This window comes from Prenolepis imparis, unplaced genomic scaffold (assembly GCF_030444845.1).
Source record: "Prenolepis imparis isolate NDT839.2.m4 unplaced genomic scaffold, iyPreImpa1.0 SCAF_7, whole genome shotgun sequence".
NCBI lineage: Eukaryota > Metazoa > Arthropoda > Insecta > Hymenoptera > Formicidae > Prenolepis > Prenolepis imparis.
Window position 1 is genome coordinate 13,444,063 of NW_028141165.1, and position 25,063 is coordinate 13,469,125.

Consider the following 25,063-nt stretch of genomic DNA (forward strand, 5'->3'; position numbering starts at 1 on the left):
TTATCACAATAAAAATAATAATATTTTATTGTGATAGATATTATTATTTTTATTGTGATAAATATTAATCAGAGGAATCCTCATAAAATTCTTTTCATATTGTTCCACGATATACTATGATTTTCGGGATAAATTCTAAGAAAAAATGCTCTCAGTGTGTAAAAAATAAAAAGAATCTAAATTTTCATAAAATTACCTTAAATTTAATTGAATTATTTAATTATATTTGAATTAAATTTAATTTATTTGAATTTTCGCCCTTTTGCCTGATATCAAAATATAATTAAAATATAATTAAAAGCTATAAAAAATATATAAAATTACAAAAAAATTAAATTTAATAAAATAGAAATGTCTTTTATGTGTGTCTCGAAAGAATAAATTTATATTCGATAAAAAATAAATAATGTACAAAAATGCTACGATTCATTAGGAATAACATTCTTATGAGTCTTTACAATTTTGAAACGTTAAATTCTTATAATTTCATCAAATAAATATAAAAATAAGCATATCTCAAATATTACTTATTGATGCATTCCAAGTTATTAGGTTGCTGCAAAGTATCTCTATTTATTACTATAAAGAAGATAGGAAACGTCTAATTTGACCTTTTTAAAAAAAATTGAGCTTAGAAACTGGACATGTTACATCCACATTTTTCGTTTCATACATTTACTCCGGATTTATCGCGCTTTACGATAAACAAAATTAATATTCTCGTCATGTCTGCGCGATTTGTCAGAGTTAGGTGCATGCGGCACTGCTTGATGCCGCGCGACAGGCCGAAAGCGCAAGTACAACTATTATATACGACGCAACCAGCTGGTGCACTTAAGTAATAGTAACTCGCGCGCTTGAGTAACGTAACGAAGAAAGATGGCAAAAACGCAAAGAGAGAGAGGGAGAAGGGAAAGATCAGAAAGAAAGAGAAAGAGAGAGAACGGAGAAAGGTTTATCGCGTACCCGGCATGCCGTCGTCGTTGACACTCCGAGAAATTGCGGTCGCGTGCTGTCACTGTCCAGCGCGCCGGAGAAAAGTGCCGGATCGACGACTGTTGCGGATTACGGGCTTCGATTTAATGAACCCGCAGCTGGCTCGTCCAAGTATAAAATTATGAAATTCGATTATCCAGCATCCCCCACGGCAGATGCCGATTAATCAAATTATTTGTTATACATGTATGTATATGTATACATGTAAGCATATGACAGACGTATTATAAAATGTTTGAGAAAGTGTTTTCAGATTATACACACTTGTGTTATAAATTCACGCATGTTTTTCGGATAACTTAAATACATGCTGGAAACGGCATATGGCATAAATATGCAGACTCGTATAATCACAATAAAATATAATGAAATAATAATTGCTACTCTGTTGACATAAATTTTACGTCATTAACGTAATATTTCCACGTCTATCTAAGCATCTATAATCGGCACCGTTTGAAATTAAAAGTGGACAGTATAATTGCGAAAACTTGACGATATAAAACCACATTTCGACACGCACGATATCGTTTTCTTTAATAATTCCACATAATCAACGCTGAAAAAAAGAGGGAAAGAGAGGGAGAGACATATGCGCGCGTGTCCAGTTATCGTAGAGAAGAAAAAAAAGCTTGCTATGCGACTGACAGATGTCAAATCGTCTCGTTGCCTAAGAATCCTACGAACGACGGAAAGTGTAAACGCAAATCTCGCGAATTCTCGCATTACGCGATGCAATTGCATAATACGGTTGGGATGAAGAGATCGCGGCGCGAGACGAGAGAAAAAAGCGAATGTAAGGCGCGGCGAGTCGATAGCATGCCGTATAATCTATTTCCGGAAAGAGAAAAGGCGGAATTGGGGAGATTATAAATGCGGAGCGAGCGTGGTGACGCGGCTTTGTCGCGGGCCCCACTATATCGTGCGGTTACGTCTTCGACAACAATGTATTCCTCGTTTAGACAGGGTGTAAACATCGCGTACTTTCTCCTCACTGCGAACGCCGGAGCCTGAAACGAGAGAGGAACGCCGTTCTTCTCCGCGATTCTCGGAGGACGAAACGATCGAAAATTGGAAAACTTTGCCTATAGCACTGCGAGCGAACATTAAATGTTTATTCTTCGCTTGATTTCGAAAAAAAATTTCGAGAAATTATTTTACCGAAATATATTTAATATTCGAAATTATAAAAAAAAATAATATCCGAAAAATCAATAACAATCGTATCATAATAAAAGAGGAAATAAAATTCTGTAGATTATATTCAGTTTACTTATATCTAGCGTTAAGGAAGATCTCTGTATACTGAGAGAATTTTCTCTTAGAATTTATCCTGAAAATCATGGTAATCGTGAGACAATATGGTATGGAAAGAATTTTATGAGAAATTCTCTGATTAATATCTATCGCAATAAAATATAAAACATGTTTGATTAATTTTACTAAACTGCATAGTAAAATTAATCAAACATATTTTATATTTTATTGTGATAGATATTATTATTTTTATTGTGACAAATATTAATCAAAGAAATTCTTTTCATACCATATTGTCCCATGATTATCATGATTTTCAGGGTAAATTCTAAGAGAAAATTCTCTCTGTGATATAAAATATGGTAACTTTAACATATATGTATCTTCCACATCATTTTCCCATAATCAATGGAAAGGAAGGTATATGATTGCATATATCTTCCTTGTTATTATGAGAAATCGTCGAGATGACACGTTTCTGTAGATGAATAGCATTTCGGTAAGGCCTTCCTTTTCATTTCTCGCTGCGATTGACATACCTCGTCGTTGAAATAACACGTAAAGTGCAAACACAAGCGAAATCGTCGAAAAAAGCGTGTCGAGGTCGCTATCATCTCGACTGATTATTATGATTGATATTTATCCATCCAATCACGGTCTCAAAAAGAACTTGACAAACTTTACAAAGTTAATTCTTAAAAATCACAATTTTGTATATAAACTGTATACCGGGAAATAAAGAAGTGATAAATAAGAGGAATGTGACGATAAAGAAAATTGTTATCACGATCGTGATGATAAATTATACCAAATTTTTTTTTCACGTAAGATTACACAAAAATTAAAATATTGATAGTTATGCCGTGAATAAATGTGAGCAGGATCAAAATTGACAAATTTTAATCGACACAGATTTCTTAATCGTAACGTCAACTATCCACAGTCTCCCGTCAAAGACAACGCGCGGTTCTCAAGGATTCAAGGTTGGACTTTCTTTCTTTTTCGAACGCAACACTCAGGGTCACGCATGCTTTCGATTGAGGGGGAGGGGAAGCTCGTTAATTGTATAAACTAAATTGTAAAACCCCTTGGGGTAAACTGGGTAGTGGCCGTTCAGTGCCAATTTGCAAAAATTTTGACGATAACACCATAGTACAATGTAATTTTCGCTTTCGATTTTACCTGTAATTCACCATGCTTATGTAAGAAGATCGAGACACACAAAATTAAATACACTTGCAATACAGTCGAAGAGGTAATCAAAAAATCGATTTCGAAAATCAGAAAATTAATAACGTCGTCTCTTTTCTATTTACCGATGATTTGCAATAATTTTGTGCGACGTATTATGGTCTATGCAACAGGCTATTAACGTAATATAATTAATATAAAGAAGGAAAACTATTCCTACTTCTTTAAAGAAATATAATGAAAAACAGTCCAAAAGTCATATACTGAAAAATATTAAGCTGAATAGTATAAAATATTCTATTTACTCTTTACATAAGATGCTCGCACAACATTATGAAAAATCTCTCGTAACACAATACATTCATTAACATGTAAAATTCGCATAAATTTTACGTTATTACGATATTTTTCATGTTAATGTAATGCAATATATTTGATACAGATCGATATATATTATATACATCTATATTATATGTAAATACCGATATACATTTAATAAAGTGTGTTTGCAAAATTCTAAATAATGTAATGGATTGATGTGACAGATTAGAGATTAATAGAGATTTCGATCGTTTTGTGTTATAAATGATAAAGAACCTGCCTATTGTACTCAATCGGATAAGAAATGTACGAATGACGTAAATTTAATGCGCGACGACCTCCAGCAGCCTCAGTTATGCATGGAAAGTGTTTGTTGCGACTCGTGATCAGTGATTTATGCTAAACGCCGGTCAACCACATCTATAATTTATTTTTCTTACTCGGTGCACTTTTCGCGAATGCGCCTTCTCTCTCTTCCCTCTCATTATCAATCTAAATTTCAAGCAACTTAAAAAAAAGATTGTTAGAATAGAATAAAGGAAAGCGTTTATTGTCCTAAGATTAAACTCCCATAAAGACTAGAAAAAAATTAAAAGTAATTATATAAATTTGATAATACTCATACTCGCTAGCGGATCCTGACGTCGATAATGGGGGGGGGGGGTTTGCAAAATTATTTTATTTAATATTTTTGGTTTCATGATTAGCTTTTATTCCAGGATCAACGACATCGATAGCTCTTTAACGTTTGTTTTTCTTTACTTATTTATTTTATATTTTTATTATATTTTATTATTATATTTTATATTTTTATTATATTTTTTAAACAAATTCAGCAAAACTGTTTCTTTTAATTTGCAAGGGGGGTTTAACCCCCCCCCCACCCCCAGGATCCGCTAGTGCTCATACTAGATAAGTACAGAATAAAATTTTACAATTTTAAAATTTAAATTCGTGATGCAGAAAATAGCTAAAGAGATAAAGAATTTGCTTGTCGTAATATTTTGTTATTAGAAAGGATTGTCTCTCAATCGCAGAGAGTATAATCGAAGCCGCAAAAAATATTAAGACAACCGGATTTGCAGACTAGGTTGGATCTAGGTGTGGTATCGAAAACGGTATATGGAATGATGTGGACGGATATGTATCTCATCCTTTAAGAATGCCGAGTACCAAACGTGAACGTTGTACCTCTCTCGATTTACGCGTACACGGACACTTCTCAAATATTTATCTTCTCTACTCATATTTATGTAAACATATATATATATAAAATTACGCAATATACCTTCAATATGGTAGAATCGATTTTTCCCGATTTTTCCCGCATTCCTCCATAAACATCGCGGAGCGAGAGATCGTGTCTAATTATTGCGAGGTCTGACGAATTAGACGCCTCTTTAACCACGCACACGCCACTTTAATATTGCTTTATCTAAAATTATGCGGCTGCTGCTGCGGCTGCCCTCGGATGTGCATCACGAGTATGTACAATGCGGACACACGCATTAACGTACGTGTAACACGAAGCTGCACGTGCGTACGATAACTCGAACGAGACCAGGGCAAGGTCGCGGAGTTTCGTGAGGAAACGCGCATTCGTGCTCTCGCGTGCTCACCGACGATGATTTGACATTTAGCGAGAGAGATAACGTCGCGTTAATTCCGGTGATAATTTTGGGAATAGCTATGAGAAAGAAACGCGACATAAAGGCTGTTTATTCTACTAGGATAGGTATTTGCGGCTGTGCTTTTCGAGGAGAACTCGCCATTATAGACGTTCGTGACGAAATGACGTTCTAATGATCCGGGGAGAAGTGGCCTTTGCCATTTCTTCTAAAGTTGCACAACAAAATTGCAGTCGCGTACCTCTGATCCCAAAGGAGAGACGTCACGAAATATCATCGCTAAGTTGTGAGAATGAGTATTAAAATAAAATAAAAAACATCTCATTAACTCTGAGAAGAGGTAGAATAAGCTCCAAATCACCACGCTTCAAAGCACACCGAACAATTTAATAATACGAATTACACAAATGATTTTCCTGCTCGTCATTTCCATTATTTCAGACGTAACGACTTGAATATTCAACCAGCGATGAATTTTATATATCGAGTGTTTAATACAGGAATTTTTTATTTAAACTTGAACGTAATTAAATCTAATTATATTTTAATCTTTATTACGCGTATTTTAAATACATATTTAAGATACATTTATCTCTCTTGCCAAAATGGACTAAATTTTAGAGTACAATTAGATTCATAGAATCTAATACGAATTCAAGTATTTTGCGAATGGAAGATACAAACTCGAGAGAATGGAGTATAATTGCTCTAGACCAAAGAATGCTCCAATTTTCTTCGAAAATTACACCTCTCTGTCAAGATTATGCGGACGCTACAGGAGCGAAGCCTTTTAAACTGCAGTTAGCGTATACGAATGATTGAAATCAGCAGTGAACAAATTATCCATCTCCGGGTTCTGGTATTAATACGCAATTAATGACACCGTTGCGGGTTTTCCGCAAAATATCGTAATATTTTCCAAGCGCAGTGGATAACATAGCTGTATAAAAAAATTGTATAAAAACTGTATAAAAAATTAAAATTCTTCGAAAATAGAACGAAACAAATTACGCAAATTGGTGTGTCCAAACTCAGATTGTATGTCGCAACACCGGCGTTGTTACGTCGACGTTATAACCGACAAAGTCATATATTCGATAACATCAACTGAATAATTTCGCCGATGCGGAATATATTAATTGGCCAATAGCATTATATTATTCATTAAGATTTATTTCTTTCAAGCTTGTCTGTATTATTCTTGCAATTCTTCGAAACAATCGATCGCGATGTCGCCCGAAGCGGAATATGGAATAGGAATATTGAAACAATTACTACCTATCCGTACATACATTACATCAAGCTGATCGCTTATGTTACATCCGCCATGTTAAGCGCGGGGTACCCATACATTTGCTTGTAACTAGAGAGAGAGAGAGAGAGAGAGAGATTGTCGGTATTTCAACACATTAAAAAAAAGGAAAGTCGCGACTTTAAATAAATTTTTAAAAAATTTCACTCGCGCGCTAGAAGGGGAGATAATAATACACCCGAATTTTAGAACACACCATATTGCATCGGGTTATCTCGCACGATGCGGATGATGAGCGAAACGGTAAGGTCGATGATGTAATCGAGAAGCGAGAAAGCGGAGCGTAGATCTCGCAAGTCGACCTTCGTAATTTTTCTTTCCGCATGCCTCTATTCATAACCTTTCGAATTTTCAGATATTCTCTCCAGATACAAGAAGGCAAACTGGATCCAGATCAAGGAGAGCTGTGTCAATTTTTTCACATGCAATCTCGACTGCTGCCGCGAATAATCGATCAGCAGCAGCCGCAGCGGAGCTGCAACCAGCAGCGCGGGGAAAGTGCATAGCTGCATGAAGTTGTAACTTGCCGAGAGCCGCTGTAAGAGCCGCATTAATGGCGGTGCGGGGAGAGATAGAGAGAGATAGAGAGAAAGAGAGAGAAAGAGAGAGGAGGGCAGGGAGAGAATCCCCTTATATAAGCGCCATATTAAAGTCCTTCCTCGTCGTCGATGGGTTACTGCGAACGAAAACAGTCGAAACCTATTATCAGCAATCTTTCCAGATCCATGAATAATCTTAAGGATTATACTCTCGCCCAGATAGACCCACGAATAATCTATTGCATTTCGAGTATGTACAGTATGTATCGCAGAGAGAATTTTCTCTTAGAATTTACCCTGAAAATCATGGTAATCGTGGGACAATATGGTATATGGAAAGAATTTTAAAAATATGTTTGATTACTTTTACCATACTTTTAGTTACACTTTTAATAAAATTAATCAAACCATTTTATATTTTATATTTTATTGTGATAGATATTATTTTTTATTGTGATAAATATTAATCAGAGAAATCCTCATAAAATTCTTTCCATACCATGTTGTTCCACGATTACCATGATTTTCAGGGTAAATTCTAAGAGAAAATTCTGTGTATAAAGCGATTATTTCGAGAAACGTCAAACAAATAATAGTAAGGAACTTACAATTGTTTGCGTTAAAAAATAAAGAGATTGCAAACTTAATCAGACATAATCGCCGAATTTGCATTTACGCGGTAGCGTTTTAATTTATCGGAAAATCTCTCCTTATCTCGATATCTTGGAACACAATATGTCCCTTTCGTGTAAACACGCGCGATATGATCTCGCGTGTTTACACTCAGGGCGAGAGATAAACATGACAACTCAAAGACACACGCCTAATGAGAGCGACAAAGTAATAGGTTCGTTGAACGAATGCGAAAGAAAACGGACGTTCCGGCCTTGGTCGATCAGCGCGGACTTTGCTCAGGCCTGGCATGTATAAATCGCGCGCGACTTTCATTTATTAATGAAACCCTGACGTTAATGACGGGGAATCGGGGAGCATGAGATCGCGAATTTCGTACACGAGAAAAACATATATATACACGGGCACATCCGTACGTGCGCGCACGATCACGCGCGGCCAGGCCTGCTGAAAAATTCGGGAGAAAGCAGGACTCGTTTCGATCTCTGTCAGAAAATTTGCCGGTCGTGTCGCAACACGGCACGTTTCACGTAATAGGTAGAATAAGTTGACGCGAGACTTGTCAGCTGCCACGTATGTATGTGCGTATGTGTTTGTATTTGTGTTTGTTTGTAGCCGCAAGATCATCATCGGGATATTTAATCGAGATTTGGTTGACGGATGGATCGAGGTGCGATCGATGGTTGTCAATATTGAGTAAATGAAGAGAATCCGAGAGATCGATCGTAGCTACGCACTCTTGTTTAAGACTAAAAACTGCGTGGCGCGCGGTCTTTTTGCATCTTGCGTGCGGATTATACAACAGCTTTTACCGATTGCGTTACTGTATACAGTGGCCGGCATAGCCGGTTAATTAAGCAGAAACTAGTTTACTCGGTTTACACAGGATTCCGCAGGACCGTATATCATTCCAATGGTAGAACGTTGGTTAATTATCTAATGCGCAATCTCATTTATGCGTATTTTTCATTATTAGTTATATTAAAGTAATATGGTCTGACATGATGGCTTAAACTTTGAAATGCTTGAAATTTATATATAATATACAATAAACGTAAAATAATATAATCTAATTAGTATTGTAACTAAAAATAATACAACTAATTAGAAAAAATGCAATATTTTTAAAATAATGTGATAGAAAAATTATAAAAATATGTACAGAATCTCATTGCCATTTCTAAAATATGTCACAGGTATAATTGAGAGTGATTAGACAAAAAAATAAACCGTGTTTAAAAAATTTATCTTGCTACCTATAAACCTGTAATACCTGTAATACCTGTAAAATTTTTTGGTTACGTTACTAATCGCTGTAATTTTATTGGTAATGTTCGTCATACTCTATTACTTCTGAAACTAGCTTTAATCGTCTGTAATGGGAATGTGTGAAAGGTCTTGAAAAAATATATGAAAACTATTTCACACTTGCGGAAGCCGAAGAAAAATTGTATGTCCTTTCTCCTTTTAGTTAAATATTAATATACGCCCGCGCACAAATATGTATTCGGTTGAGCAACTTCTTTCCCTACCGATTGTGCCATACATCGGCTTATTTACGTGTCTGCAAATATTTTTTAACGTGTTGGGACTGTAAAATGTTAAACATTACACGCGTTTCGACGCGCTTGTAAATTAAACGAGAAAAAAGAGATTGTATTTGATTAAAATTGTGAACCATTAAAGACAATAAAATTGGACATATCTCAAAAAATGACGGTGAGTCATAATTGACATTGTCTGATAAACATAACGACGTCGTCAGAGTTTAAGCCAAGTTGATGTATGTACATATGTAATACTGATTTTGAGATTGTATAATAATGTCATCATATATCCTTTGTAGAAATTACTCTTAAATGAATTTTTCTACGAAAATAATAATTTTCATCGAAAAAAATCTTTATTTTAATCAACGTTTCATCTGCGCAAACTAACTCCTGCATTTGCTATTTGACAATAAGTTTTGTTATTTTAATATTTTATTTCTCTTTTTCTCCCTTCAATTACCGATACTTTTCTTTCTACTGTTTTACATAAGCAGAGTTTTTTTCATTAATAAAAAATCACATTATTTCTTACTCGAGTTCTGAATATGTCATTTTATCTCAATAATTACTCTATCTAAATAACACGCTGTGATTTTACTTTGAATTTCAAAATTGATTGATGACTATCTATTGCATATAAGAGTAATACTTTATATGTATATATGCAATACATATCGACGATTCTCTTCAATCTATGAATATTAAATAAGTATATAAATATAAGTGTCAAGATAAAACTATTAACTCGAATTATACTTATCATTTTATACTAATCTTCTCTATCATCTGATAAGTAAACACGATAAACGGCGGCTGAACATTATTACGTTTGGATTAGATTCGAATATAGTTACGTTTATTACGAGAGCGAAGGTAAATATTTACATTACGCATGTTAATCGTTCTCATCATAAATATGTGCAATGATTTAAATATAATAATACATTTTTAAAGAAATTTCACTTCTAACAAGCCGTCTTCTTTTATAAAAATCGCACATATTTAATGAGAGTTTTAATGACGTTTATTATATATATGAGAAAGATTGATATTAAAGCAACAAATAAATCTTAATTTTATAGAAAGAGAATCGCGTCGTTTCGAATTCGAAAGTTTTTTTTTTATTACGAACGCTGTATCGCGCGAGAAACAATGTCGGAATCACAGTCCCGGAACATCCCACTCTGGATAACGATACATTGCGTGTTACGTGTCGCGTATCGTGCGACAATTAATCATAATACACTATCGTTACGTTATGTAATGTAGAATTGTATACGATATAAATACGCGCGACGACGCGATTTTACATTTAAAACTAGATGATTTCATTTCAAAACGAGCATCTAGATCTCCGAAAATATAAGACACGATCACATGCGCTTCTTAAACATATATATATATATTATCATTTAATTAGATAGAATGTGCATAAGGAAAGAGTGAATGAGTGAAAGAAAGAGACAGAAAAGGAAATTAAAGCTTTTGATTTTCGAATGTTATACTATCATGTAAAATTTACATATAATTCATCTATTTACTTTACTATTTATTCACTAACTATATACATATATTTTATATATGTACTTATCGCGAACACGTTATTTTTAAAAACCATTAACGTTCGACAAACGATACCGTCTCTTTACTATAATAAAAAAAACTTCTCGAAATAAAAAAAAAGAATAATTAGAAAATTCAAATCTTTAAAGAAAGATTAGAAACTTTCTTATCTAAAACTTTTGTCTCTATCATATACGAAAAAGTAATGAAACCGAGATTTCAGACATTATTGTCTTTAATAATGACTAAAAAAGTACAGTGATAAATTGCGATCGAAGTATCATTGTGGGAGCCTGTGACTTATTGTTGCATGTTGTTGTGTAAACGATCATCCCGTCTTGCTAATCGCAGAACAAAATGAACGTAGAGGAACGCGGTTCGCATCGTGAAACGCTGACTCAAGGCTTCCCTGGTACATAAGGATGGCCTAACGACTATAAATACGTTCATTAAATGCTCCCACAGTCTATCGCGAACGAGTGGAACGTGAATCGAAGTCAAATCGAGCGCTCGAGGTGATTCATAAAAGAAGACATTCAATCAGAGGGAAGGAAGGAAGGAAGAAAAGAGCTAGTATTTCGTATGCATTTGGACAAGCGAACCGAGGCGAGCGATCGATCGATCGATGTCTGAGGAAATAATTGAAATCGCGGACACACAGACACTGCTCTAACTCTCACGAGACTCGTATATATACTCATCAATAATTCAATTTAGTTTACAACCTGGACAAAATTCAATTCGATAAAATTTTTCATCTGTCGCTAAGATTGAAATCGATATAATTTCGACGAGATCAAATTTTCGATGGCATAGATATAGATGAACGATCGATTTGTGCAATATACTCTTCGTATCAAAAATTAAACACGTCGAGATTGCATTAATCCTGGTTTCATCAACAACGAATAATTCATTTATAGATCATTCCCTCTTCTAATTGAAGAAAAAGAGAAATATATTTTTATTCGATACACACAAATTATTTGATAAATAATAAATCATTGTATTAATTTTTTTATTATGACGCAAATTTTTAATCCTATTTAATGACTCTATATTTTTAAATCATTATTATACCATTACTTTATTATTTATCATATTATATGTTATTTATTTAATATTAATATTATATAATAAAAATTCTCATTAATATTATTAATATTATTCACCGTTGTGTGAGATGAAACCCGGTATCAATTATGATTAACATTTCTTGTTAATCCTATCAAGAGGAAATCCCACAATACTTACTGACTATCGAAAGATCGCGCACGAATTGGTCAATGTTGGTCCAAAAACCGTAACACACACTACAATCTTCGTGACACTTCGTCGTAAGCGAAAGTAGCCTTCCTTCTTCTTTCTCTCTTTCTCTCTCTCCCTCTTTCTCTGGCCGCCCACCGTTCTTGATCGTTCTCTCAACTTTCAGGCGGGACAAGGAAGAACGAAGGGAGTCAAAGGGATCGGCACGACGGGTATCAGTGATTCTTACGTATGACCTCGACGCGTCGCGTAAAATCGACCTCTTCGGCTTCTCCGAGAGCGCAGATGCTAATAATGTTGCGCGTCGACAAGCCGAACTGTTGGTACAGTTTCCGAGGCAAAGGTAATTTAAAAAAAAAAAGTAAAGAAAAGAAAAGAAAGATATCGGAGCGTTATCGACCGCGTCGAAAACGTCGAACGCACTACCGTCGTGCCAACTCGCGGACTGGCGAACGTAACGCCGGTGCATTGCTTTTAACTGATTCGCCATTTGGTCCCTTCTCCCACTTGGTCCCGCTCCACCACATACACAAATACACACATTCTCTCTCTCTTTCTCTCTTCCACTCTCTCTCTCTCTCTGTCTCTCGCGTCCTCCGGATCTCTCGTCGAATGCGCCACGCGCGACGTCGAGATGGTATGGTTCACCTGCACACGCTCTTTTAACACGTCGCAGCGTTCGCCAAGTGACGTCAATGTTGAATTCCTCGACTGCGGGTGTCCGGATGTGCGATCGTGTCCGAGGATTATGTCATTATACTTTATGTTAATTGCGCAAATGTGCAAATCGATCTTGCACTTTGACACAGCTTCTCGATTTTTTTTTATCACGAGTCGAGTATCCAGGTAAATATAATTACGCGACGTATTGTAAATGTAAATTCGATAAATATGGACAATTTAGATTTTAGAAACGTCATCTGTAAAGTTTACCTTTCTCGTGCCCAGAAGTATTCAAATTTACATATGAACATGCAAAATATAAATTTTATCTCATTTGCTGATTGACTTGCTAAATTAATGTCCTTGGCATTTATTGTGTTATTTCGTAATCTAGACTAGATTAAAAGAAAAAATATATAAATATTTAACAATATGTTACTCTTTAACAAAAATAATATAGTATATTATTTTTAATACAGATTAATTTTTAGGGAAATAATTCTTAATAATATCAAAGTTATGATATAAAACGATTATATGGATAATGCATTTCCGCTTTTTGATAGTTGTTTTACAAAACAACACGAGTCATCTTTCGTATTCAATTAACTTACTTTACATGATTTTTTTCAATTTCTTCTGAGAAATCTCTTCCTGTTTCTCCAATTAACAGATTTATAAAATGAGAATGAAAAATCGCAGAAACGTCCGAGAAATTGAAAAATGTCTCAAGACGTCGCAAACGACTTCGCTCGCGAGCGATCCATTTCAATTAAAGAATTTAAAAAGAAAAGTTCCAGCACAGAGTAAAAATATGTATTGACGCAGAAAGATTCATTTTCAAAGAAAAAAAAAATGACATTATTCTAGACTCTTTTCTGTTCTTCGCAACTGAATTTATGCAAATCTTGTATACAAACTTAATTGTCAGACCAAGTATTCTATTTCTTTTTTTTATTTAATTAATGCTTAATGTCGATTATAATTATAATTACGATTTGTAAATATAGGAAAATTAAAATATATCGAACAGATTAACTTAATCGTTCGGCATCGTATCAGATAATCAAAACAATTGCTCGCACAAGGCGACCTTATCTTTCAATCGACCTTAAACGCTCTTGGAGAGACGTCTATATTTCCTGTTTTCCGTACAAATAAATTAAGTCGACAACCCGTCTAGAAAGCAAGTTTGAGTACCTATATATCTCATCGAGTATACAATACATAAGTACGGTCATAAAATCACAAGTGAGCGTTTATTTCTGAGTTGCTCGCGGCGTGAAGATGCTATTTCGAGTTTGGACTTTCCAAGGAAGGGCCAGATATTCCGCCGAAGGCCAGACAAGTTCACCGACACACAGAATAGAATATTATAATATTTCGACGAGGAACCTCGACAAGAATACTTTGACATTCTCATCTATTCTTGCTGATCTTTGAATCTTGCGAATCGTGCATCGTTCTTTGCAAATTGTGAAATAAAAAAGAGAATCGAAGGCAACCGATACAAGGCGACCTTATCTTTCAATCGACCTTAAACGCTCTTGGAGAGACGTCTATATTTCCTGTTTTCCGTACAAATATTCTCGAGAAGCCTAAAGATCACGACCTCGCATTTCAAAGAAATTTCCGGAATAAATTATTATTACTGATTATTATTTTAACAACTCTCAAATTAATTTGAGATAATTAATCAAGAAGATCATTGCAAAAAGAAGATGATTCAATCGGAAACGAAATATGACGGAGAAATGCTCATTGAATCTTAAGAGCCATTGTTTGTGCGGTGTAAAAATCATCATCAATCATGATAGAAAAAAAGCCCGTAGAAAAATACATGTTAATAATGTCTCGACGTTATCTGTTATTCTTTCATTCAAAACGAATTATATTCCGTAAAAAAAACAAACAGTTTTTTATATTTTAATAAAAGAGAATACGAGAGAAGCAGAGATATTTTTCTAATTTAAACATTTCTTACTCACTTCTCAATTATAAGAATAAATTATAACAACCGGATTTGCAAGTCTTATTTTAAGATGTGCATTTGCGTATCTTTCATTCAAAACGAATTATATTCCGTAAAAAAAACAAACAGTTTTTATATTTTAATAAAAGAGAATACGAGAGAAGCAGAGATATTTTTCTAATTTAAACATTTCTTACTCACTTCTCAATTATAAGAATAAATTATAACAACCGGATTTGCAAGTCTTATTTTAAGATGTGCATTTGCGTATTCTGCATTCCTATCTTTTAAGATAATAAAACATGGAAGTATAATATTGTATCGGCAGTATTTAGAGCAACACGCTCGCTTTCTTAACTTTAATTTTGCAAGCGGCTTTTGCGATCTAAAAAAAAATAGCAGTGCTAAAGTAACAACGGAATGACTATATAATTATTTTCAGGAAACGATCAATGTTGCATGACGTTTACGTAATGCATAAATATTGGATGCGTTTAATCGATTTGATGTCTACCGTTAGGCTATTTATTAAATAGAATATTATCGAAATTTCTATGCCGCAGCTGATCTTGCAAAATTATTCGTATGCAAATAAAAAAAATGTGCAAAAAATATGCATTCAAATATTTTTGCTTAATGCTATTTATTAAATAGAAAATAGAATATTATCGAAATTTTTATGTCGCAGCTGATCTTGCAAAATTATTCGTATGCAAATAAAAAAAATATGCAAAGAATATGCATTCGAACATTTTTGCTTAATGCTATTTATTAAATAGAATATTATTGAAATTTCTATGCCGCAGCTAATCTTGCAAAATTATTCGTATGAAATAAAAAAATGCAAAAAATATGTATTCAAACATTTTTACTTAATGCTTCATACGAGTAATTTTCCTTATGAATAACGTTCTTGCAATATTTCTATAAAAAAACTTTTATAAGCGAAGTGCAAAAGAAATCATATCTTATTATGCAAGACTCGCGCAAATAGTTTTATGAAATTTTATCAATTGTGTAGGCGATATGGGAATCAATCAATTTAACGGTGTGTAGCTAACGATCAATTCGGTAACAATAATTGTAAATAATTGTGATACAAATCTATCGTTTTCGTATCACAATGTTATCAAATAAAATTACTAATTGACGTAAATAATTCATAACTCACGAACATATATATGCGGAGAGATAAATGCAGAAATGATTTCACAAATAATAAATAATAAATAAACACATACAATAAATAATAAACATAAATAATACATTTATAAATTTATTTCATGATTGCTCCGCGTCATTTGAAGCCTTCCGTTTCCTGTTTTTTTTATTTACTCGTAAAAACACAAATTATGAGCGGCAGAATATGATATAATTGCGTGATACTTTATTTAATTAGGTGATTATATATTCTTCATATTAATTATACATGTTTTATTATGACGTGATAAGAAATAAACACAAAAACTACGATTCATTCAATACTTGAAAATCATGCGGCCAAATTTGTCTTTGTAACACTATCTCTTAATCTTAGAAGATTTTATTATTTCGTATCATAACATATAATAAATTGAATATTTAAATTAAAATTAAAAATTAATATTCGTAATTTGTAATAATCGAGAATATATTTAAATGTACCGATTCACACATAGATTTCGATCGCAAAATATGCGTTTTGACAAATTTTTGAAAAACCCAATACAGTACAAACACCGTAGTTTGATACGTAATTGACAATCTAATATTAAGATATAGAAATAATAATAACTTTACTTGTTAATTAAAAATGTTGAAATGCCACTTAATTCAAAGTGACTTTTATTACTCGAGCAAAATTATCGCCATGATACCATTACGTGTTATTTATTACTGTGAATCAATTAATCGCGTCAACTGGTAGTCGCTAATCGCGCGTATGATAGTTATAAGCAAGGATCGCAAAAAAATAATCGTATCATTGTCTGCTTGCTTGAGTTTCCGCTTCGCGAATGACAAAAAATGCATCCCGCAGAATTACTCTCTCAATTTCAGTATATTATCATTAAAAGCAATAAATCATTGATAATCTCAATTTTAAGTATAGTACAAATCAGCAAAATCTCATAAAAGTTCATTAATGATAAGGGCTATTTCAATCGCTCTTATTGTAAAATATGTCTTTTACATTATAATATATTATGCATATATACAAAATAAAAATGTATAGTAATATATACTCTGAGAGTCTGATTAATTTTTTTATAAATTTATCTTAAGAGTAAATGTAATATAATAATTATATATATATATATATATAATTTTGATTTGAATACATATTGTTAGTTATATACGTTTTATTCTAGATATGTGTAACTTTCTCTCAAAAAATAGCAATCTAAAATAAATAGAAAAAGCTTCAAAAACTTCTTGCAATATTTATTATTATTGCCGACTTTTTAGTGAAATTTTACTGCCCTAATCAGTCGAACATAAGAGAAGGCGCAAAGTAAGAGTATTTTTACTGAAGATCAATAAAATACTCTGATTTTAGAATGTGTATCACTATACTTTAACCAGTGACGTTTCTACTGATTCACTTTAAGCATACAATAATAGAGTCTTGATAATTTTTCCAGTACGAAACGAGAAAAAAGCGGAAAATTTTTCGAATGAAATATGTAATTATAAGATACCCCCATCCGTTTTTACTTACGTCTCATTGTCAATCATATATAAAGTGCGCGGTTGTGTATAGCGCCGCCCATTATGATATCATCTTTTCATAACAAGAAGGGATACGACGATACGACTTTACAATAGTATCGGTGAAAATACACACACACACACATGTGATGAGATATCAATATTACTATATACTTAAGCAATTATTGCAAACGACCCAACTGGCTTAATTGATCTTTATTAATTCGATATCATATATAAATATACAGACTACGTTTCGACCTTTGGTTCAGGTCCTTATCAAGTCAAAAATTAAAGGATAATACTATATAGAAGGAATCATTTTATAAAAGCATAGCGCAAACCAAGTTAAAAACAACAATTATTATAAAGTAAATGATTAAAATGATTACTATATACCTACATACCACAAAATTCGGCATAACTTTAGCGCGCGAACGTCTTGTTTTCATTCGTGTTGCGAGATTCGAACGGTAGAAATACAATTGCGATAAAGTACTAGGAGAAGTGAAACGCGATCATTAAAAATTATTAACATGTGCGATTAATTAACTTGCATGATCGTAAAGATTAATTAACTTTCATAATCAAAAGTTTTTGAAAGGACGACTATTTGTCAAAGCACGTATGTCGCGCGATTTATATATTTCAAGAATTTCAGGAACCAAAATGATAGAATCGATAATAGAAATAATAAATTACCGTTTCATTGCGATCTTACAATAATTATTTATAATAACGTTCCAAATATATTTTGCCTCATGCTTTAAATTTTATGCCGATTTAGATGTACATATTTTGCAAATTATTTTCTGATTGAGAGATAGAATCAAAAGATGAATGAATTTAAAATGAGAATGTAATGAAAAAATTGGAGGAAACGAAATTGGAGGAAAGAGATAATAAAAAAATGATATACCTGCATATATGTATCATTAATTAATAATTAATTTAAAATGTTTTAAATAATATTTTGTATAAATTTATAAGTTAAATGTATTTTATTATAAATATTCCTGGCAGAGCACAACAAATTAATATATACAGTATATTATGCTTCTTTACGACGTTGTTTATATGCAATCACTTTATTATTATTCGCGCAACGAAACTCGAACGCGCAGAATTCTCGTGTATTACCGCATTATTTTTCGAAATGCGATCATATTATAATTACATTCAGCGATTACTAATCCATGTTGCTAACTCATGGTCGTATTTTATTCAAAGAGATAAAGAAAGGATACGAATCAATGTCGAATCATCATATGGCGTCCCGCTACGTTTAATTAGTAAATATGGTCATTATTAACATTCCACGTATTAATAATATTTTATTTATTCTGTATCATATATTCAGTATTTATATTATTATAATTTGTCAAAATGCATATTCCGTGAAACCTCGATCGAAATCTGTGAAAACAACTCGCAACAATATTTTTTCGGCAAATTGAATTATATTCTCAAATATTGCAGTTTGTGCATATTTATTTTTAATTTTAATTCTTATATTTATTCACTTATCCGAAAAATAATAAAATTCTTCTAAGATTAAGATGATATTATACGTTAGCAATAGAAGTAGCATTTGTCGCAATGAGTAGTGCGTAAATTTGAGCAATTTGATAATTTTTAAATATCAAAACAGAATTGTAGTTTTTGCGTTTCTTTTTCGTCGCAATATAATACATACATTACGTGCGATTAACATTAAAAGTGATGTGCAAATTACTGCGCGATTAAATAATTTACCATTACGTGAATGTTACGAAAAAGTATAGTAAAAAATACACAAAAAAAGAAAAAAAAGCCTGGCAAGACATCAGATGATGAGGAAGCATGAATTCGTGAAGTGAATAATATATAAATTATTTATTATTTGTGAAGTTAATTTTATCTTTGGCGGTCCATTTTAAATTATTGTATAGAATATATATAAAATATTTCAAACATTATTTTAGAGTACTTAAAATATCTATGTATAATATTATACAACAATTAATATTAATAAATATATGTAAAATATTTCAATATTGTTTATAAGATTTATGCTTATTTAAATTATTTTTATACAAAAATATTTTAATTTATTATATTTTTCAAAAGTTTATATTTAAAAGACTTCTTTCAATAATTTTAATTATGTAGACTGTTTTATTAACTATATATTATATAATTAAAATTATTGAAAGAAGTCTTTTTAAAATATATTTAAAAGACTTCTTTCAATAATTTTAATTATGTAGACTGTTTTATTAAGTATATATTATATAATATATACTTAATAAAACAGTCTACATAATTAAAATTATTATAATATATACTTAATAAAACAGTCTACATAATTAAAATTATTGAAAGAAGTCTTTTAAATATATTTTAAAAAGACTTCTTTCAATAATTTTAATTATGTAGACTGTTTTATTAAGTATATATTATATAATATATACTTAATAAAACAGTCTACATAATTAAAATTATTGAAAGAAGTCTTTTAAATATATATATATATATATATATATATATATATATATAATTTAGACATATTTTTATTTTATTGATCAACATTGTTGCGCATTATACAGATGAGTGTTGAATTTTTGATTTTGTAATCTCGAGTAATAATTTCATGAATTGAAAATCTTTCGTGACTTGACAGAATAAAGTTAACAATATAATTCATTCAAGTAATGTAAAAATCAGGCCAAATGTCAATTTAATCATTGTACGTCACAAGAGCAGATGGTCAATAAAATTCTTTTGAAAGTAAGTAAATTTGTCGCATTTTCATTAAATATACAACACTTTGAATTTTAAATCATGTTACATCAAAATGTAACACCAAACATTAGTATTAAGCGGATGCAAAGTCTCGCAGTAAATGTATTCCAGACAAAAATATATTTCACGAGAAAATTTTACGAAAAAATTTCCACTGTATACATTATTATACAAGAAATCCACTTGACTTTACGATTGTTTGAACTTGACGTGCACGTATTGTATGTAGATATGATATGACATAATTATAAATTGTTGATAGCACACGTGTAATTAAAAATTTTTTGTACTTTTAAAGGTTACCTCTATAGATTTTCATTTATTTAACTTTTCTCAACTAAAAAAATATATATTATATACAATTAAATATCTCTTCAATAAGCATAATATACAGTTAAATATCTCTTAAATAATTTCTTAAATATCTCTTAAGTGTTATAGATAAACTGATGGTGTATAAACAGGTATTTAATAAGTAAAACAAGAATCCGGACCGAAACAAAATTAGGGTTCGGTTTCGGTTACGGTTTAATAAAATATTTAATAACTGTTCCCTAATTAAATTATCTAATAAAAAAATTAAGATTAGTCGAGAGACTAATAGTTATAAGCTTCATAAGAAATGTAACAAATATTGTATAAAAAAATCTTTCAGTTTAGTTCATATTGTACGTTTGCAAATAATAATTCATAAAATCTAAACGAAAAAAATTTTAGCGTATTAAATGCAAATATTTGATATTTAGTTGATTTTTGTGTATTTCAAATGCTATTATATAAAAAAGTTATATAAAAAAAAATCGCTACTTGTGTGAAACAAGAATTATATAAACAATGAAGCACAAAAAAGCTTTTAAAATACAATTTTTATAATATATAATTTAGTTTATTATTAAAAAATTCAAATTAATAGAGAAGATGAATATGTTGCAAACAATTTTTACTTATTGCACTGAAAATGTTAATTATTAAAACTTTAAGCTTAATTAAAATAATTTTTATTATTCATATAAATATCCGAAATCATAAATATCATATCATTATTATCGCAAATACAAGTAAAAAAAAGTTTTAACAAGTACAAAAAAGACAAAATTATTCTACCTGTCGAAAATCAGATATTATGGATAACTTAATATTTAAATTATAAAACGCAGACAATATAAAATATTTGCATATATATTGTATTATAAAATATTTTATATAATATTATGGAAAATATTTTAATTCAAGTTTGCAAATTATGATTTCCAAGCGTATAATATAGGAACTGAAAGATCTGTATATATTGAGATAGAATATATATTCTCTAACAGAGATTCATTGGATAATTGTAAAAAAGATTGGATTAAGAGCTAAGAAAATTAGAATGTTAAAAATTTAGGATAAAATTCAGGAAAATGGCAATCTAGAAAGATATTTTAAAAATATAATTTAATCACTAAAAATGTTAATGAAATAAAAAATAAATACTTTATTTTATGATATTTGTAAAAATTTGCTGCAACTTAATTTTATTTTAGAGACAAAAAGAAGCATTATAATTATTTAATTTTTAAAAAAAAATATTTTGAAACCATATTGTGTACTCTTAATGTAATAAATAAAATGAAGTTTTATAAGATCTTTCCTTTACTTGGTGCAAACGCTATGCGAGATGAGCTTCTTTCACAGATATTGCGAAAATGCAAAACGCAAACACATGGTCGAAAGAAACAGCGAAGGCTTAGAAAAGATGGGGTAACAAGGAGGTCGACGATCCTGCCGCGAAACACGAGATTACTATTGCTCGCCATTTCGTACACGTTCACGACCTTGGCCTATTAATACGAAGGTGTTATATGAACAGCGAAGCTCGAAGAATTGAAAATATGTTTCGATTAAATTCATTACATAATCCTACAAACGTGCCATGCAAAGCATCCTATTGAGATAGTCGACACTAATTGGATACTTTTATTAAACGATACATCGAAAGGGAATCAATTACCGATCATTATGAAGTTACACTTCTCATATCTAAGCACTTTCGTGTCATCCGTGCGACGTATGTTGCAATTATTAACATATATCATCTGGTCAAGAAATTTTCTTTCGAAAAAGTTAATTTTAAAAGACTTTTTTCTCCTCATTAGATGATTCTCGGTGATTAAACAGATATATGGGAAGTCCTAATGGAATAAACAGATATATGGGAAGTCCTAATGGAATAAACAGATATATGGGAAGTCCCAATGGAATAATATATATTATCTATACATACAGAGTGATTCCGAAATAGGAATCAAACTATATAGCCTAAGAGCGTATAAATGTCGGACAGTAATACTGTGCGTCATAAGATGCAAATTTGGTCACAGTTATATCTCCATTTAAATAAGTGAGAAGACTTTTAATAGCTCATTAATGACATACATCATACATTGTCCATAGATAGCATCCTAATAATTAACAACTTTACGTCATTTCGATCTTTTCTCGCACATCAATTAGAGAGTGAAAACGTAAGTAAAAACTTATTGCATTCAAAAGATTAATTTAGAAAATTAAAGAGTCTTTTGCAATTTTAAATTACTTTTAAAATCAAGAATTATTGCTACTACTGTAAAACTCTAATTTCAATACAAATAATCGACTGCAAATCGTAAAGAATTTGAAATCGAAGTTAAAAATTTTTAAATCCCTTTTCTATATAAAAAAAAGGCATGTTAAGTCCATTCTCTCAAATATTGCTGCTTTTTTTTGCGATCTTGATTAGCTGTCTCAATTTGCGTTGTACGTTATATTTATATCGAGAGGCTGTCATCGAGGGTTAGCAGTTTGATAGTTTATCTAAAATAAAATTAAATAAAATAATAATATATTTTAAATAATATGTTTTAATACTTTACATTCGATTAATATTTTTGACAGTTATCAGCTGATTTCTGTAAAAAAATATTAATCGCAGACAAAGTACATATTATAACATATTATATATTATTTACAACATATTATTATAATTAAAATAATAATATTTTGTAAGTAATATAATATGTTATAATACTTTATCCGCGATTAAAATTTTTTGACAGAAATCAGCTGATAACTGTCAAAAATATTAATCGAGTTTAAAATATTATAACATACTATTTAAAACATAATATATTATTTTATTTTATTTTATTTTGAACAAATTGTCAAACTGCTAACCCTCGCGATGACAGCTCCTCGATGCTATGAATATAACACACAACGCGAATCGAGACAGCCAATCAGCATCGCAGAAAACAACAAATCAGCTGATTAATTTAATTAATAAATTAATGCTTTTATTAATATTTTTGACAGAAATCAACTGATTAAAGCGTTAATTTGCTAATTAAATTTTAAAATAACAATATGTTATAAAAATTAAAATAATAATATGTTGTAAATAATATGTTATAATGCTTTATCTGCGATTAATATTTTTTGACAGAAATCAGCTGATAACTGTCAAAAATTTTAATCGAGTTTAAAGAATTATAACATATATTATTTAAATCATATTATTAGTTTAATTTTTATAACAGATTATTATTTTAAAATTTAATTGGCAAATTAATTCTTTAATCAGCTGATTTCTGTAAAAAAATATTAATAAAGCATTAATTTGATAATTAAATTTTAAAATAATAATAGGTTATAAAATTTAAAATAGTAATATGTAATTGTAAATAATATGTTATAATTCCTTAAACTCAATTAATATTTTTGACAGTTATCAGCTGATTTCTGTCAAAAAATATTAGTCGCAGATAAGGCATTATAACATATTGTTTACAACATATTACTATTTTAAATTTTATAACCTATTATTATTTTAAAATTTAATTAGCAAATTAACGCTTTATTAATATTTTTGACAGAAATCAGTTGATTAAAGCGTTAATTTGCTAATTAATTTTAAAAATAAGAATATGTTATAAAAATAAAAATAATAATATGTTTTAAATAAAAAATGTTATAGTACTTTAAACTCGATTAATATTTTTTGACAATTATCAGCTGATTTCTGTCAAAAAATATTATTCGAGTTTAAAATATTCTAACATATTATTTATAACATTATTATTTTAATTTCTATAACATATTTTTATTTTAAAATTTAATTAGAAATTAACGCTTGAATCAGCTGATTTCTGTCCAAAAATATTATAATCAAGTTTAAACAAACTTTATTTAAAAATATCATTCTTTTTTATATAAAATAGAGAAATAACGCGCGCATAGCTCGCGCTTGTATTGTTCTGGTAATCTATAGAAAGCAATATTCAGCAACAGCATTTCTGATTACAATTAAACAATCAATCGATCGCAAGCTCAAAATTGTGTGAGCCACGCGTTTATATCATTATCATATTTTTTTATCATCGATATTTTCGAGATATTAAAAAGTTTAAAGTCGTTTTTTTATTAACGCGAATTGAATCATCTGTGTGTGTGAAAAAGTCTACTGATGATATTATATTTATTCATGGCAAAAATATAATCCGCGAATTGAAACACACTTGTAACAAAAGCGATTCACAACGAGGAGGAAGATAATACGCGTTGCACGAGCGCAAACATTGCGCAGGAAGAGCGCATTGCATTCTTCATAATTTCTGGTCTCAAGGATTCCCCGCTCTTTCCGAGTTTTCGTAAGTATTTCACGTACGCGAATCAAGTCGAATCGC

The 25,063-nt window shown here is 30.8% G+C and overlaps 1 protein-coding gene across 4 annotated transcripts in view; it reads right to left on the reverse strand.

Annotated features, from left to right (window-relative positions):
• Window positions 1–25,063, reverse strand: part of LOC145939011 (very long chain fatty acid elongase AAEL008004) — a 42,605-nt gene that overhangs the window by 14,892 nt on the left and 2,650 nt on the right. The window contains exon 1 of one of the 4 annotated variants that reach the window (XM_083043014.1): window positions 12,245–12,799. The exons of 1 other annotated variant lie outside the window; for it this stretch is intronic. The gene's annotated coding sequence lies outside the window, so the exon portion shown is untranslated. Of the gene's footprint in view, window positions 1–12,244; window positions 12,800–25,063 lie in introns of those variants that run through there. 2 more of the 4 variants (XM_083043013.1, XM_083043011.1) reach the window with 2 other exon arrangements.